This window comes from Leopardus geoffroyi, chromosome D3 (genome assembly GCF_018350155.1).
Source record: "Leopardus geoffroyi isolate Oge1 chromosome D3, O.geoffroyi_Oge1_pat1.0, whole genome shotgun sequence".
In the NCBI taxonomy this organism is placed as follows: domain Eukaryota; kingdom Metazoa; phylum Chordata; class Mammalia; order Carnivora; family Felidae; genus Leopardus; species Leopardus geoffroyi.
The window spans coordinates 36,561,610-36,577,800 of record NC_059339.1 but is presented as its reverse complement, the minus strand read 5'-3'; the positions used below and the strand labels follow the sequence as shown (position 1 = coordinate 36,577,800).

The window sequence follows — 16,191 nt, the reverse complement described above, 5'->3', positions numbered from 1 at the left end:
ATTCTATCTCAATGAATGGAGGAGGAGGGCTGCTCAGTAACCTTGTCGAAGCCCTGCCAAGAAGTGACCTCTTAGCCACAGGTTTCATGAACAACCTCACATTTTAGCCATTAAAAAAAAAAAACAAAACAAAAAACAAAACTCATTTCCAACCCTGAACTATGTTAGTAGTTTTCTACTGGTTATTTAAAAAATTATCAAAGTGTATTTTTTAGCTTATAGAATCATAAATAGCTGACAGAAATTGCACACAAATATATAATAAGGATATGACTTGTGTAACTAATTTATTGCTAAATCTTCTACCTTGTGGGGAAGTGGGGATTCTCATACACTGCTACTGAAAGGTAAATTTCTGGAGTGTGATTTGGCAACATATAGAAAAACCCCCAAATATGTATAGTCTTTAACACATAAATTGTCATTCCAGGAATTTCTCTGAAAGAAATAACAATGGAGGGGCACCTGGCTGTCTCAGTCAGTAGAATGTGTGACTCGATCTCAGGGTCTTGAGTTCAAGCCCCATATTGGGTGTAGAGATTACTTAAAAGATAAAAAATCTTAAAAGCATATATTTAAAAAAAAAGAAATAACAGCAGCTATGGATAAAGCTTTCACTACAAATATAGTCAAATGAACATATATGAATGTAAAGTAAAAAAATAACGATATAAATATATATGAAAATGGTTACAAATTATGCTTCTTCCATACAATGAAATGATGTTTTATGACAAAACTCGTAGACAGGTTTGGAGATCTGACTTCACAGGGAACCTGTGTCCCCAAATCAGGCCAAACCTGGGAGAGCTAGATAGGGCCCAAATTTTTCCTTGCCCAATAAACAAAAGAAGAAATATCTACATGGTGAATCTGGGCCAAGTTCTAAGTATAAATCAAGAAGCATAATTTCCCTTATCCCTGGTGGGACATAGTTGTGGTGAAAGACCTTCGACCGTAACAGGTCTTGAAAACTCCAGAACATCACAGGCAACCTGCCCAAGTTTCCTGAGGGAGAAGCCAGACCAGGAGAGACTTTGTCGTCATGATTCCTACAAGGACCAACAATTGAGAACCTGGCAGGTAGGAGTATAATTCTATGCAAGCTCCCTGGAACTTTTAGATGCAATCCTAGGGCAGGGAAAAATCATGAATTGACTGAGATTAGTTTCTGCTGCCAGTAGAATGAGAAATAAAAATTAAGGTGAATTATGGAAAATAAATTGCATTTCTTGCATATCTGAGATTTCTACACACAATACATGAACAAAGACTGGAAGTAGATATTCTATAACAGTGATGGTAGCTATCACTCTAGGTGTTGTCATTATGAGTGATATTGACTTTATTGTTTGGAATTTTCATTTGTTAAAATAATGAAATATGTGTGGGTCTCAAATGTGGAAGAAATAATATAATTCTTTATTTTCTCATGTACTCTAATAGAAGCATCAGCCCTATCTAGCACGGGCTCTACCTCAAATAGTCTGGAGCAACCCCCATGTTGAATCAAGCTTCTGAGCCTTATGCTACGTAAATGTGTATATATGTGTGTGTGTAGAGGAGGGCCCCCATCATCATGCAGTTTTCTGTCCACGCTGTTTCCATGTGTGTCATCCACTGTCACCTACCCCATAGTTCCTAGAATTAAAAAAAAAAACACAAAAAAACCTTTTGTTCCCCCAAAAATTAAAGTTTCTTTATTTATTTTGAGAGAGAGACAGAAAGCATGAGCGGGTGACAGGCAGAGAGAGAGGGAGAGAGAGAATCCCAAGCAGGCTCTGCACTGTCAGTGTGGAGCCGAATGTGGGGCTTGAACTCACAAACTGTAAGATCATGACCTGAGTTGAAACCAAGAGCTGGATGCTTAACTAACTGAGCCACCCAGGCACCCCTTCTTATAACCCTTTTTAATTCTGTAAGGACAGCAGTGATGTCCCTTTTTTCATTACTAATTTTGGTAGTTTAAGTCTTTCTTTCTTTCTTTCTTTCTTTCTTTCTTTCTTTCTTTCTTTCTTTCTTTCTTTTCTTCCTTCCTTCCTTCTTTCCTTTTTTTTGTCAGTCTTGATAAAGGTTTGTCAATTTTATTGATCTTTTCAAAAAAGTAACTATTGATTTGTTGATTTTCACAATTATTCTTCTACATTCTGTTTCATTCATTTCTGTGCTAATCTTTATTATTTTCTTCCTTGTGTTTGTTTTGGGTATAGTTTTTTCTTCATTTTCCAGTTTCTTAAGGTGAAAACATAGGTCATTGATTTGGAGTCTTTCTTTTGTTTCAAATATAGGTGTTTACAGCTATAAATTTCTCTTTAAGCACTGTTTTGACTATATGCCATAAGTTCGATGTTAACTTAAATCAAGTTAGTTTTAACACTAACTCGGTTTCATTAAAATTGAGAGAACTGGCTCAAATATATCTGTATTCCTTTTCCCTTCCTTTGTGCTATAATTGGCATATAAATTACATCTTTATGCATTATAAATCCAGCAACACAATTTTGTAAATATTGTTTATGGAGTTGTTTTTTGAATCAGATAGAAGAAAAGAGTTACAAAAAATACAGTTATATTGCCTCTTATATTTACCTATAAATTACACTTACTCACGATCTTTATTTCTTCGTGTGGATTCAAATAAATGTTGAGTGCCTTTCCACTTCCGCCTGTATGGCATCCTTTATTATTTCTCGCAGGGCAGGAAGTTGTCTACTAGCAACAAATTTTCGGTTTTTGTTTGTCTGAAGATATGTTAATTTCACCTTCATTTTTGATGCATAGTGTTGATGGATATAAGACTGCATTGACAATCTTTTTCTATCAGCACATAAATATATTTTCCAAGGGCTTTCTGGTTTCTATAGTTTCTGATGAGAAGACAGCCCTTAATCGCATTGAGGATCCGTCGTACATTATGAGTCATTTTTCTCTGGCTCTTTTCGAGATTCTCACGTTTGTCTTTGTCTTTCAACAATTTGACCAGGTATCTATGTATAGAGCTCCTTGAATTTATCAAGTCTGAATTTACTGAGCTTTATTGATGTGAAGGTTGGCTTTTAAATCAAACTTTGGAAATTTTCAGCAATTATTTCTTCAAATATTCTTTCTGCCCCGTTTCTCTTTCTTCTCTTTCTGAGATTCTTATTATGCATTGTAGTACATTTCTTGCTGTATCACAGGTCTCTCAAGCTCTGTTAACTTTTCTGCCTTCTATTTTCTCTCTGTCCCTCAGACTGTACAATATCAATAGACATATCTTCAGGTTCACTGATTCTTCTTCCAGTTCAAATTTACTGTAGAAACCCTCTAATGGATTTTTAAATTTTATTTGTTGTATTTTTAAACTCCAGGGTTTCTATTTGGTTCTTTTGATAATTTCTTTGTATTGTTATTCTCTATGTACTGACATATAGTTGTCATACATTACATTAATTCTTTAGATTTTGTTTCCTTTAGTTCGTTGAACATACTTACTGTAACTGATTTAAAGTCTTTGTCTAGTAAGGCCAACATCTAGGCCCTCTCAGGGGCAGTCCTGTTGACTGCTTTATTTTCTATGTACAGCCACACCTTCCTGTTTCTTTTCCTGTTTTATAATTTTCTATCAACACCTGCACATTTTATATACTATAATCTGGTAACTCTGGAAATAAGCTATCCCCCCCACCCCCAGCAGAATTTCATGTTGTTACAAAGTGTTTTTTGTTGTACTTGTCATTGTTGTTTTTTCTACTTGTTTGTTTAATGACTTTCCTGGACTAATTCTGTATTCCTTGTGAGGCACAGCCACTGAAATCTCTGCTCAATTAGTTTAGTGCTCAGGTGATGTTGGTCAGAGATTTTCTCAGCCAATTGGCTTGAAACAATTGGTTTGCACCAACAGATTTTCCACCCTTTCATGAGGGGCTCTGTGTGTGTGTGTGTGTGTGTGTGTGTGTGTGTGTGTGTGTTGGGAACACCTCCACCAATCTGCCTTAGCCTTGTTTTTCTGCTTATGCAAAGCCTCAAGAACCACAGGCTAGAGACTACCATTCTCTCAGATGTTTGGTAGACGTGCTCACAGCCCTACCCCTGTGTGTGGCCTTCAACATCCCCAAGGGCATGACAAAGTGTTTCAAAGCCCCTTTGGACATCTCATTCCCCAGAACGGTCTTTTCACTTTTTTGCCACCTCTTGTCTGCCCCAACTATGAAGTATCACAGCCTCAAGTAGAGGTGATATTAGACAATTACTGATGGTTATTTTTGAAAATTGCTCTTGGGGTTCTGTGTCAGGTAAAATAATGGCAACACCCTGTGAATAGGGCTTTTCCAGGAAGCTGAGAGACAAGTCAAAAAGGGAGAAAGCTATGAGAATAGGACTTTATGAGGGGCTTCTAATCCTGTGCTTCCCCTGGGGCCTATAAGGCAGCTCATTTTTGAGGTTATTGTGGAGTTGGGGAGATTAAAGAACAACACAGTTCAGCTTTTGAATTTAAAGTCTGACCGTTTATACCCTGACACACACACACACACACACACACACATACACACACACACCCCGTTTATGTTTCCAACATTGACATCAGAAAAATACAAAGACAGATGGTGACTTAAATATCCCTATCCATTTGTTAAGGCCTACCTCAAGTGACCCCTTTTGGTTTTCTCATCAATTCTGTCTTCCCTCTGCTAATTTAAATTCTCCTTCCTTTTGCTTGGTCATGCCCTTTTCATATCACTTTTCAACCTGTGTTACTCTTATTTGTATGTGTCTTCCCAGTATTTGCACATATTGTAGGAACGAAAAAGAAAGGAGCAAATGGACACAATCACCTCCAAAAAGTGATAACATTCAGTAATAAGGTAAGAGGAAACCCTTCTGATTTTATTTATTTATTTATCTATTTATTTTGATGATAATGTTTTTACAGTTTTAAAAAGATAACAGCTCTGTCTCTATGAAGAAACCATATGGTAAGAAGACCACTCAGTAGTAGAGGGTTGGTTATAAGCATTCCTGGAAATGAGGCCTAATTTAGGTATGCCTACTATGTAAAGACTTACTCCTAGCCAGTTGGACAAAGGGAGAAAAGAAAAGGAGGTAAAGAAGTGTGGACAGGGAAAAACGAAAAACCTGAAGCATGATTAAGTAGATCTATAGGTGGTAGATTAGTGGTCCTCCCTGTTACCCATGGCTAGAACAGGCCTTGACAGTATGTGCATCCTAAAGGAGGCATCATTCTGCAGTCAAGGGCACCCATATGGGTTATAGACTCAGCTCCTGGGAAGAAACAAAGGCCCTCTGTAAGGCCAGTCTTAGAACTCTGAGCCTATTTCGGTAACAAAGAATTTCACCTAAAATTACAAAAGATGACTTAATATGGAAGTGTGTCTTTTATAGATGTGGTATATGTGGAAGCCAAGTTTAGTCTCTTTTGATATTTAAACTGAATAGAAGTTTCTCTTTGGAACCATGCCACACTTGGAGCTTTATCTCCATGCTGTGATGAACTCTTATTTCACATTAGAGGTCTACTGGTTTGCAGCCCGATCGAATGGAAAGGAATAGATTCTGAGTCAGAATATAAAGGATGTAAGAACAATGTAAAAAAATGGCCAAAGTGGGTTAAAAATTCTATGCCGTTCTCTTCAAGTCTAAGTCTTTTAGTTTTGATTAAAAAGATCACAGAGAATGAATTACTTAGATCCCTTCCTAAGGGGCTTGCTAACTTAGAGACCACACTGATAAAACCAGGAAGATTAACTACATTCCATTTCTGATATGTGGCCCAGACTCCCTTTGGGTGAATGATGGAGTCAGGCTTTGGTTACAAAGATCACCGACTAAGATTTTTCAGGTGTGGACAGGTAAGAGTAAGCAAGAATAATGTACATGATGTATCCAATTGTGATCTTTCTTTATGTATGTAACTATGAAAATAGTGACATAAATATGTATACTTGTTTATATTAATTTATTGGAATAAAAGTGGGAAAACATTAAAAAATACTCACACCAAGGCAGAGTAAATTTTATAATCATCAAACTTTGATCAATACATTTAATAGAAATTTATTTTTCTCATCATGACTAAATAGAAAATAAACTCTCCAATCAGTTTGAGTTTCCATTTTTGCTCAGAACCTTTCAGGGCACCTGGGTGGCTCAGTTGGTTAAGCTTCTGACTGTTGATTTCAGCTCAGGTCGTGATCATGGTTTGTGAGTTCAAGCCCCGAATTGGGCTCTGCCCTGATAGTGTGGAGCCTGCTTGGGATTCTGTCTCTGCCTTTCTCTCTGTCTCTGTCTCTGTCAAAAATAAATAAACTTAAAAATAAAAAAAGTTTTCCATTCTGCTCAGTCATTACATACACTGGAAGACTTTAGAGCAATAGGATATAAATAATTGTCACTTTGGGGGCACATGGGTGACTCAGTCAGTTAAGCATCTGACTTCAGCTCAGTTCATGATCTCACAGTTTGTGGGTTTGAGCCCCACATCGGGCTCTGTGCTGATGGCTCAGGGCCTGGAGCCTGCTTCAGATTCTGTGTCTCCCTCCCTCTCTGCCCCTCCCCTGCTCATGCTCTGTCTCTCTGTCTCTCTCAAAAATGAATAAACTTAAAAAAATTTTTTTAAATAAATAAAAAGAAAAAAATTTGTCATTTTGGTCTATTGTGCCTTCAAGTAACAAAGCCTATTTTATCTGCTAACTTTAATTACTGTGCATGGTTTCTTATCTGTGCTTGCCACTGGCTAATCTTGTCCTTCTTGTCATGGTCTCAGATGACACTGGCTGACATTCAGAAGACATTGGATATCTTCTCTTCTAGGGCTTGGAATTTTTCTACCCAGCTAAGAAGGCAACAACCCCAAGATCCCTCCATGGAAATGGTACTGTCCTTCTACTTGGCTTGCTTACTTGGTAACCGTATGAGTGTATCACTTATTCACTGGAAATGGACTTAACCATGGCAATTGCTTTGTTAAATCCTAAGTTCCCATATTTTACAATCATTCACAGTGCTTTACAGAATCCCTTTTTATCAAAGGGAGTTTTGCCCTGCCCTTTTCCCCTTTGAACCATATTTGTATTATTTAACCTTAGAGATAACATACTTATGAATATTCTACCCTCTCAAACTCACATTCACTTGTGAATTCCAGACACTTTGGGCTACGGTTGGAATGTCTCTATGTCCATGATATTAATTCCTCACCATTCAAAGGGCTCTTTCATCTCAGTCTCAACTGGGCTCTTAGCAGGAAAGTCAGACTCTTAGAAGAGCCAAGTGAAAATGTAAATTGGTGTTCTTTTAGTTAACATCATTCTTGCTTCCCATTGATGTCAGCCTTCCATCTGGGTACTAGAATACAACAGTTTTTGGTGAGGACTGGAAGTGAGTCAAAAGGATGGCCTGTTGGCCAAACGATGAAAAAAAAAGAAAAAAAAGATGATTGGGAAAATGGGTATAAATGTCTAAGGTAGTGTCTCCCCTCCCACCAAAAAAATAAATGCTGCAAATGTTAGTTAATTAAGGGACAATTGCATTTATTGTATGACTATAAAACTTTATAATACTTTATTGTTAAAAGTGCAAACCATAATCTGAGCTCTCAGTAAGCCATAATCACTGCTCAAAGATCACCCACAACAAATATAATAATGATGAAAAAGTTTGAGGTATGAGAACTACCAAAACGTGACACAGACACACAAAGTGAGCAAATGCTATCCGGGCAAAAAAATGCTGCAAACAGACTTGCTGGAGGCAGGGTTCCCACAAGCCTTCAGTCTTTAAAAAACACAATATCTGCAAAGCATAGTAAGGCAAAGCACAAGAAATGAGGTATGCCTGTTTTTCATATTGTGAATATATTTGTTAAATATGAAAATGTTAGGCACTATGCTTAGGGAAAAAGAAGAAATTGAAAACTGCTCATAAAAAAAAGAAAATTGCTCACAATCCCGTCAGTTGTAAAATTTGGGGTGCTGGCCTATTTATTTCCAGAATGCATGGTATTCACAGTTGAAACATCGTGATACTCAACAGGGTGCAAATTATAAATACTAGGTAGATAACATTTCTCATTAAGGAGTTTCTAGCTTCCATTATTTGAATTTTAGCAAACATTTAAATTATGTCTATAAAAGTCTTCTTTCTGTATTCCACCTCTGTGTCTCCCTAAGTCCCTAAAGCCCAGTAAAATGTAGTCATTTTAGATATGGTTTATGTTTGAAATGACGACGGCTCTGAATACAAACAGATATTCATCAGCTACCAGTGGTTGGCAATCAAATGCTTATGAGGGCCTGGCAATTAATTCCTAAAATTTCCTGGGCAAAGATGTAGTAATACGAACTCCCAAACTTGCCCAAACTGGCCACAATTTCCCCAAATGGCCCAAGGGCAAATTCAGAGTTGCCATAGTATTGCTCACTAGGGGAGACACTGGCTCACAGGCAGAGGAACAAATGAACGCAGGGGCTAATCTGTGCCCTAAGTGAGGACATCTCTTCCCCATGGATCAAGCAATGCCAGTTTTCCTCTGCCCTCCAGCAAAATTACACAAAGGGAAATTATGCCTGACTTATCCACAAGAGTTTTTGAGAGTAAATAATGAAAAGGCTAAGGGAAAATTAATAGATTCAGTTAATTTAAACCTTCAAAATAAAATCTGGCTGTTTCAAAAGAAAGGCAAATGAGCCATCTCGGGTTGGGGAGACTGATATTCTGTCCTAGCAAAGAAATTTCGTTAGCGTTGAAAACAGTTTGGGAATAAATAAGCTGGCAGAGCTCTGCATGGTTCAGCACTGAAACTGATCTTACTTTAAATTTTACAAAGTTTCAAAAAGGTGGAAATATGGTAAAATGTCTAAAGGTGCACTTGACATCAGGCTCTCCTATGAATCAACTTGCTAAGCCAAATGGAAATGAGAGGTAGATCTTTTGAAGCTGAAATGAGTCATTGGGAGAGCTTCAGTCTGAGTGAGGAAGGACAAATTATAGGAATAGTGACCTAAACTGTGCTGCTCAGGTTACAGATTTATCAGGGAACTCTATTAGCATCTTATTTCGTGCTGTGCACCCTGTTAGATGTTTTCACACATTATTTTTTTAAAAAAAAAAAATTTTTTTTTTCAACGTTTATTTATTTTTGGGACAGAGAGAGACAGAGCATGAACGGGGGAGGGGCAGAGAGAGAGGGAGACACAGAATCGGAAACAGGCTCCAGGCTCTGAGCCATCAGCCCAGAGCCCGACGCGGGGCTCGAACTCACGGACCGCGAGATGGTGACCTGGCTGAAGTCGGACGCTTAACCGACTGCGCCACCCAGGCGCCCCTCACACATTATTTTAAAAATAATTCTCAAAATAGATCCTGCACAATTATGTATTCTCATTTTACATATAAAGAAATTGGGATTAGGACAGTGTAAATCATGTAGCCAAGGTCAGAGAGCTAATAAGAGGCCCAGCCATCCTTGAACTGTCTTCATAGGCCTGTCAGTTTTAATCCCCAAAGAGATGTGGAAAGTATCATAGACTTCACACCACATACTCTGGAACAAGCTCCTACTCTAGTAAACACTGTTGATACAGTTTTTTTAGACACAATCTGAAGGAATATTTGAAAGCAAATAAATCTTGGGGCGCCTGGGTGGCGCAGTCGGTTAAGCGTCCGACTTCAGCCAGGTCACGATCTCGTGGTCCGTGAGTTTGAGCCCCGCGTTGGGCTCTGGGCTGATGGCTCGGAGCCTGGAGCCTGTTTCCGATTCTGTGTCTCCCTCTCTCTCTGCCCCTCCCCCATTCATGCTCTGTCTCTCTCTGTCCCAAAAATAAATAAACGTTGAAAAAAAAAATTAAAAAAAAAAAAAAAAGAAAGCAAATAAATCTTAATCTTAATATAGTATTTTTCTATATGGAGTATAATATGTGTGATCGTAATGCACATCTCTTCCAAAAAAGATATGTTGGAGCTGGAGAAGGTCCAGTGATTGGCAGGAAAAACAAATCTGCTCTTAGGAAGTGATGTCTGTTCAACTAAGTGTATCTGTGATTGTATGCTGCTTAACAACATAATCACAGCAACAAAACAAGTTCAAGGGCACTGTTACAATAGTCTTTCATATAAATATTAATTTGCACCTCCTTCTGTCTTCTCTTTTCAAACATGAAATGGATATCTGCTGTTTTTGGCCTCCTTTCCCCAACCAGTGTCTATTTGCAGATATGCTTTGCTTTTGAGCAGTCTTCCCCTCCTCCTGCACTTGGAGTTCATTTGGTCATGTTCTAAGAACAAAAGGGATGACCCGGACTGACTTGTCCATTCTCAGTGATTGGCTCCCTTTGTCGTGTGACTCAGGATGGTCAAATCAAAGTGAACCTGTTGTATTAGTTTCCTGCATCCGCTCTAAAGGATTCCCACAAACCTGGTGAAAACAACAGAAAACTCACTCACAGTTCCTCTGAAATCTATCTCACTAAGGCCAAAATTAAGGTGTCAGCTGGGCAATGCTCTCTCTGGAGGCTCTAGGGGAGAATCTGCTCCTTGCCTCTTCCAGCTTCTGGCGGCTGTCGACATTCCTAGAGGTGTGGTCACATCACCTCCATTTCTACCTCCATGGTCACATTACTTTTCCTCTTCTGTGTGTGCAAAGTCTCCCTCTACCTTCTTCTTATAAGGACACTTGTGATTACATTTAAAGTGCACCTGGGAAATTCAGGATCATTTCCCATGTCAAGATTCGTGGGACACCTGGGTGGCTCAGTTGGCTAAGTATCCATGCCTTGATTTCAGCTCAGGTCATGATCTCACAGTCATGGTATTGAGCCTGGCATCAGGCTCCACACTGAGCGTGGAGCCTTCTTGGGATGCTCTCTTTCCCTCTCTCTCTGCTCCTCCCCCACTTGCTTGTGTGTGTGTGTGTGTGTGTGTGCACTCTCTCTCTCTCAAAAAAAAAGAAAGAAATGTTATTTATTTAAAAACAATTTTTTTTTTTTACATTTATTTATTTTTGAGAAACAGAGTGAGACAATGCGTGAGCGGGGGAGGGGCAAAGAAAGGAGGAGACACAGAATCTGAAGCAGGCTCCAGGCTCTGAGCAAGCGGTCAGCACAGAGCCCGACGCGGGGCTCGAACCCACGAACTGTGAGATCATGACCTGAGCCGAAGTCGGACACTCAACCAACTGAGCCACCCAGGCGCCCCAAGAAATTTTAACATAATCATATCTGCAAAGACTTTTTTTCCATTATAAAATAGTATTTCCTGGTCTCAGGAATTAAGACCTTTTATCTTTGGGTGGCCATTGTTCAGCCTACTACAGCTGGGCAGAAGTAATGAAAGGAAACGTCATTTTTATTCTGGACTCAGGCGCTGAGTGTATGATCCTGCAGACATCTTGCCACCAAGGGAATACCTGCCTGAGAAGGACCAGAAGGAGAAAGTGGAGCCCAATACAGAAGGAGTGGGGACCTAACGATATACTTTCAGGTGTCTCTCAGGGTCTCAGGTAGGCCAGCCTCTCGACATCAAGTTATTTGAGCTAGTAAATTCCCTTTTTGCTTAAGCCAGATTTTTTAAAATTTTGCCTAGAGAAGGACTAGCATAAATTACATCTCCACTATTAAAGTGTATCTTCCAGAAAAATACCTCGCATTAGGCCCATTTCATAATCACAGGGGATTGGAAAATTTCTACTTAAACCCAATATTTTGGAATACATGTGCGTGCCTTTTAGGAACACTGACTCTGAGCCGAAGGTAGAATCAAGTTGTTCCTGAGTGCTGTCGGGTTTTGTTTTTGTTTTTTTTTTTTTTACTTTTTCCATTGTTCAGAAATGCTTCTTATTCTCTCCTTTCATGCTGTTTTTCTTTCCACATCACCTGACTCCCACTCGATTTCTTTTCCTTTCTCACTTCAAAGGTTTCCTGATTGAAATGTGCCGAAGCAATTGAAATGTGGTACCTCAGTGAATTACTGTCAGACACCGTAACCTTTAGACCAGCTAGAATCTTGTCGTGAGAGGAGACCGTGTACGTTGGTGAAAGTTTAGAATAAAGAATCGTAAGTAATATCACACTGGTAAAATTCTATAGGATAAGAAGATAATTTTTAAAAAATTAAGTTGTCAAATGCGCAATTATCCATCGACGACTTAATTTATCTTTTGTATTTGTTCTACCTATTGACAATGAATATTTGTGATATAAAATATTCTGAGCATATACGGTAAAATATATGTTGCAGGGACAGAGATTTGGAATAATGTGAAGCAATGTAGCTTTCAAGATTTAATTTTTAGAAGATGGCCTTTAAAATGTTTCTTCCAGCATTTCTATTGACAAGATGGAGGAATCTGGGCTAGGCAGGTAGACGTGTGGCAGGTTTGTGACCAGGTGAAAACTAGATTAAGGGGGCTCACCACCAATGTTTATCCAGAGGGGGGTCGTTAGGCTGTTTTTCATTTGATGTGTTGATTAATAACTTAAATCAGGCTAGAATGGTATATTTGTCAAGTTCAAGTGTGACATGTGTTAGGGTCAGGCGTAAGCCAGGGTAAAGATAGGAGTCAGAGGCTAAAAAATTTTAGCAGTCAAACGCTTTATTTGGGAACTAAGGTCTCGGGAGAGGTTCCGTGACTCAGGGAGAGAGAGAGAGAGAGAGGAGTCAGGGAAGTCGCCCCCAGGTGTGGTGGGGTGGGGTTTTTAAGCTGCAGCAGTTCCGGGTTTAGGTCTGGGTGGGCCTTTTTTGTGTCAGGTCGTGCTGTCCCTGGGTGATTGGTTGACCTCCAATTCGTTCTGGCACCCTACTAGGGGCTTTTCATTGGGTTGCTCTGGCAAGATGGCCGTCCCCTCTACTGTGTTTCCAAGGACATCCTAACAACATGAACTGGGAGAAACAAAGATTATATATTGAATGACCAAATCCAAAATGAAACCGACAAGCTGGATCTTGAACTAAATCTAATGAAACCAATTTGAAGTGGCCTCTATTGTAGATTAACATTTAGCTTCACAAACCCAAGATGAGGAAACTATGGACTAACAGCACTTTCTTAAAAAACAAACAAACAACTTAATTTTGGTTAATTTCTTGATCGACATGAGCCAAAAATGTGAAAAAGTTACCACAGGAGTTAACTGAATCATGGTTCTTGGACAGATCAGCAGAGTCCAGGCCTGCAGGAACGACCTTGGACCTCATCTCCAGAGTGGTCACTGTACTTGCAGTGAGACTCAAGTAAATGATGTTTGGTCCAAAAAAACAGTGACCTGGTGATGAACGGCAGGAAACCATGCCATTTGAGGCAGTACTGAAAGAACAAGGATGTTTAGTGAGAAAAATTAGAATTCTCAAATCTTAAAATGTGTTTACAAAATTTTAAACTATACAGGTTTCCAGGCCCCGTTCTCAGAAATTTGGATTCAGTAGTGAGGTGAGAGCCTTCACGAATCTTTTCAAACCTCTCCCAGGCAACAATCAGACAGATTAATTATTAAAACTCAGATTCTAGGACTTCCGGAGTATCTTCCAACTTCCTTTATGCTCCTAAGAATTTTCGCTTCCTGAACTGTACATGTACTTAAAAATATTCCTTACAATGGATCTCTCCTTAAATATACATAATGTGTTTACTTTTTGCCAAATACCAAGTTAGATTCCAGGGGATTGTTACAGTTTCTCACACCCTGCCTGGACCCCCAAACCTCTACTCACTTGAGGAACTTTAGAAAATACCACACCCAGCAAGCAGCCCTGGAGACTGAAAATACAAGGTGGGGCCTGAGAATCTGTCATTTCCGGAAAGCTTCAATGATACATAGAATGTCACATTCAGTGAGTCCATTCATTTGCTAAAGAACTTTGTCTTTTGTAAATGGACAAGTTTTATTTCAGCCCCTGCTTAGGTATAAACAAAGGTTTATAAAAGGTTATAACTAAAAGGTTATAAGGTTATAAGTTATAACTAAACTTAGGTTATAAGGTTATAAGGTTATAAGGTTATAAGGTTATAAAGGTTATAACTAAAAGGACTAAAAGGTTAACCAACACCATTTGGTTAATCAGTTACAGTTCTTTTTTTTTTTCTTTTTCATTTTTTTAAATGTTTATTTTATTTTTGAGAGTGAGAGAGAGCTTGAGCGGGGGAGGGGCAGAGAGAGAGGGGGAGACACAGAATCCAAAGCAGGCTCCAGGCTCTGAGCTGTCAGCACAGAGCCCGAAGCGGGGCTGGAACTCACCAACTGCAAGATCATGACCTGAGCCGAAGCTCAACCAACTGAGCCACGCAGGCGGCCCAAATCAGTTCCACCTTTCCATATGTGGTGGGTGTCCACCCACCCTCTACACATCTGCATGTGGCACAGAAGGGTCTGTGGATCAGATCTATCATTTGTGCCCTTTAGTTGGTCCTCAGGATTTCACGTGTGTCAACCCCATTACTGCTGATGTGAGTTATATGCACTCAGCTAGGGAAGAGATCCTTGATAACTGTGGGATTCTGTGTTTGAAAAGCAAAGTCACATTTACTGTTTCAGACTTTTGTGAAGCCTTCCTGGCAGCCTTATTAATTTGCTCTTATTTTGGTAATCACTGTTCTTTCGTCTGAGTGGTTATTTTAAAATGGGAAAGGAACCTAAATTAGTATTTTACATCTTAAGACATACATTTGCATCCGTCATAAACTTTAATTTATACTTTGGCCAAATAATTTTAACAGTTGCTATAAAATCAGTTATTTAATAATAGTTTTTACTACCATATTGAATGCAGCAGGAGACAAGCTTAATAGCCTCGTGTCCACAACAAATTTCTAGCTATTATTCGTACATCCCACATGCCTTTGACAACTCCACGGACTAGTCAAATTCCCACTGATTGCATTATTTGAATCTTGCTAAAAACCAGTTTACCATGTGCACACAGTTTTTTAGTGACTACATCTGTTTTCCAACCTCAATTTCTTTTGCTTTCTCAGATTTACATCATTATAAAAACTACTGTTATTTTCAATAGAATAATTTTCCATAATCATATATGTGCCCCTTAATAGGACATCTGGAATTCAATTCTAAAGCACAAAGAGGATAATGTGTGTAAATGAAATACACTTAACATTTATATTTATATTAGTAAACATAAGAGAAGATTTCTTCAAGGGGGTTAAAATTAAAAAAGCACACTTTAGAAACATGCCAGGACAGTTCAGTCAGAAGTTTTACATTGGGCAATTTAAGAAAAAAAAAAAAAAAAAAGGTAAAATAAGAAAGTATAACAGTGTAACACTAACTTGATCTCTGTTTCTGGCAACTTGCTCTTTAAAATTATGTTCATTTGCTCAAAAGCATAAATACAATTTAAAGCGACTTATCCAAACCTGAGATAACTTTGTCTGAATTTAAGAAACTCGAAAATTACTAAATCCAATTAAGGGACATACTCAACTTATCTAATTCGTATCTTCCAGAACACATAACACACAGTGCAGTTCTTGACATGTGGAGACAGAGTACAATATATGAGTGAATAAATGTAAGAACTTGTCAAAAAGTTAAGACTTTTTGAACTTGGATTGTAGGTTTAGCTGACATTCCTTTTTTTTTCATTGATACAATGACCCTTTATTTTTTAATTTATTTAATTCAATACATACTGATTGAATACTCATTATAGGTGTTTAGGATACAGCAGAGACTTACTGTTTTTCCTAGGATTATTAATTAATTGGTTAATTAATATTGAAGTGTAGTTGACACACAATGCCACATTAGCTTCAAGTGCACAACACAGTGACCCAACAACTCCACATGGCATTCCATGCCCACCACAAGTGTCACCATCATCCGCCCTCAATTTATTATATTTCCTAGGCTGTACTTTTCATCTCCACAACTTACTTATTTTATTACTGGAAGTTTGTGTCTCTTAGGCCCCTTCCCATTTTACCCATCCCCTCCCCCACCACGCCTGCCCCTCTGGCAACCACCAGTTTGTTCTCTGTATTTATGAGTCTGTTTCTCTTTGTTCATTTTTTAGATTCCACATATAAGTGAAATCATATGCTCTTTGTCCTTCTCTGTCTGACTTATTTCACTTAGCATAATACCCTCTAGGTTCTTCATGTTGTCCCAAATGACAAGCTCTCATTTTTTTTTTATGGCTGAGTAATATTCCACAGTGTATATATACAGCACATCTTCTTTATCT

The 16,191-nt window shown here is 38.6% G+C and overlaps 1 long non-coding RNA gene across 2 annotated transcripts in view; it reads left to right on the top strand.

The window, feature by feature from the left end:
- Positions 1 to 16,191, top strand: part of LOC123587900 — a 52,672-nt gene that overhangs the window by 30,415 nt on the left and 6,066 nt on the right. Inside the window, exons 5-9 of one of the 2 annotated variants that reach the window (XR_006707597.1) lie at positions 965 to 1,083; positions 4,762 to 4,844; positions 6,811 to 6,871; positions 11,356 to 11,494; positions 11,908 to 12,048. This is a non-coding gene — a long non-coding RNA (uncharacterized LOC123587900). Of the gene's footprint in view, positions 1 to 964; positions 1,084 to 4,761; positions 4,845 to 6,763; positions 6,872 to 11,355; positions 11,495 to 11,907; positions 12,049 to 16,191 lie in introns of both variants that reach the window. The other variant, XR_006707596.1, reaches the window with a different exon arrangement.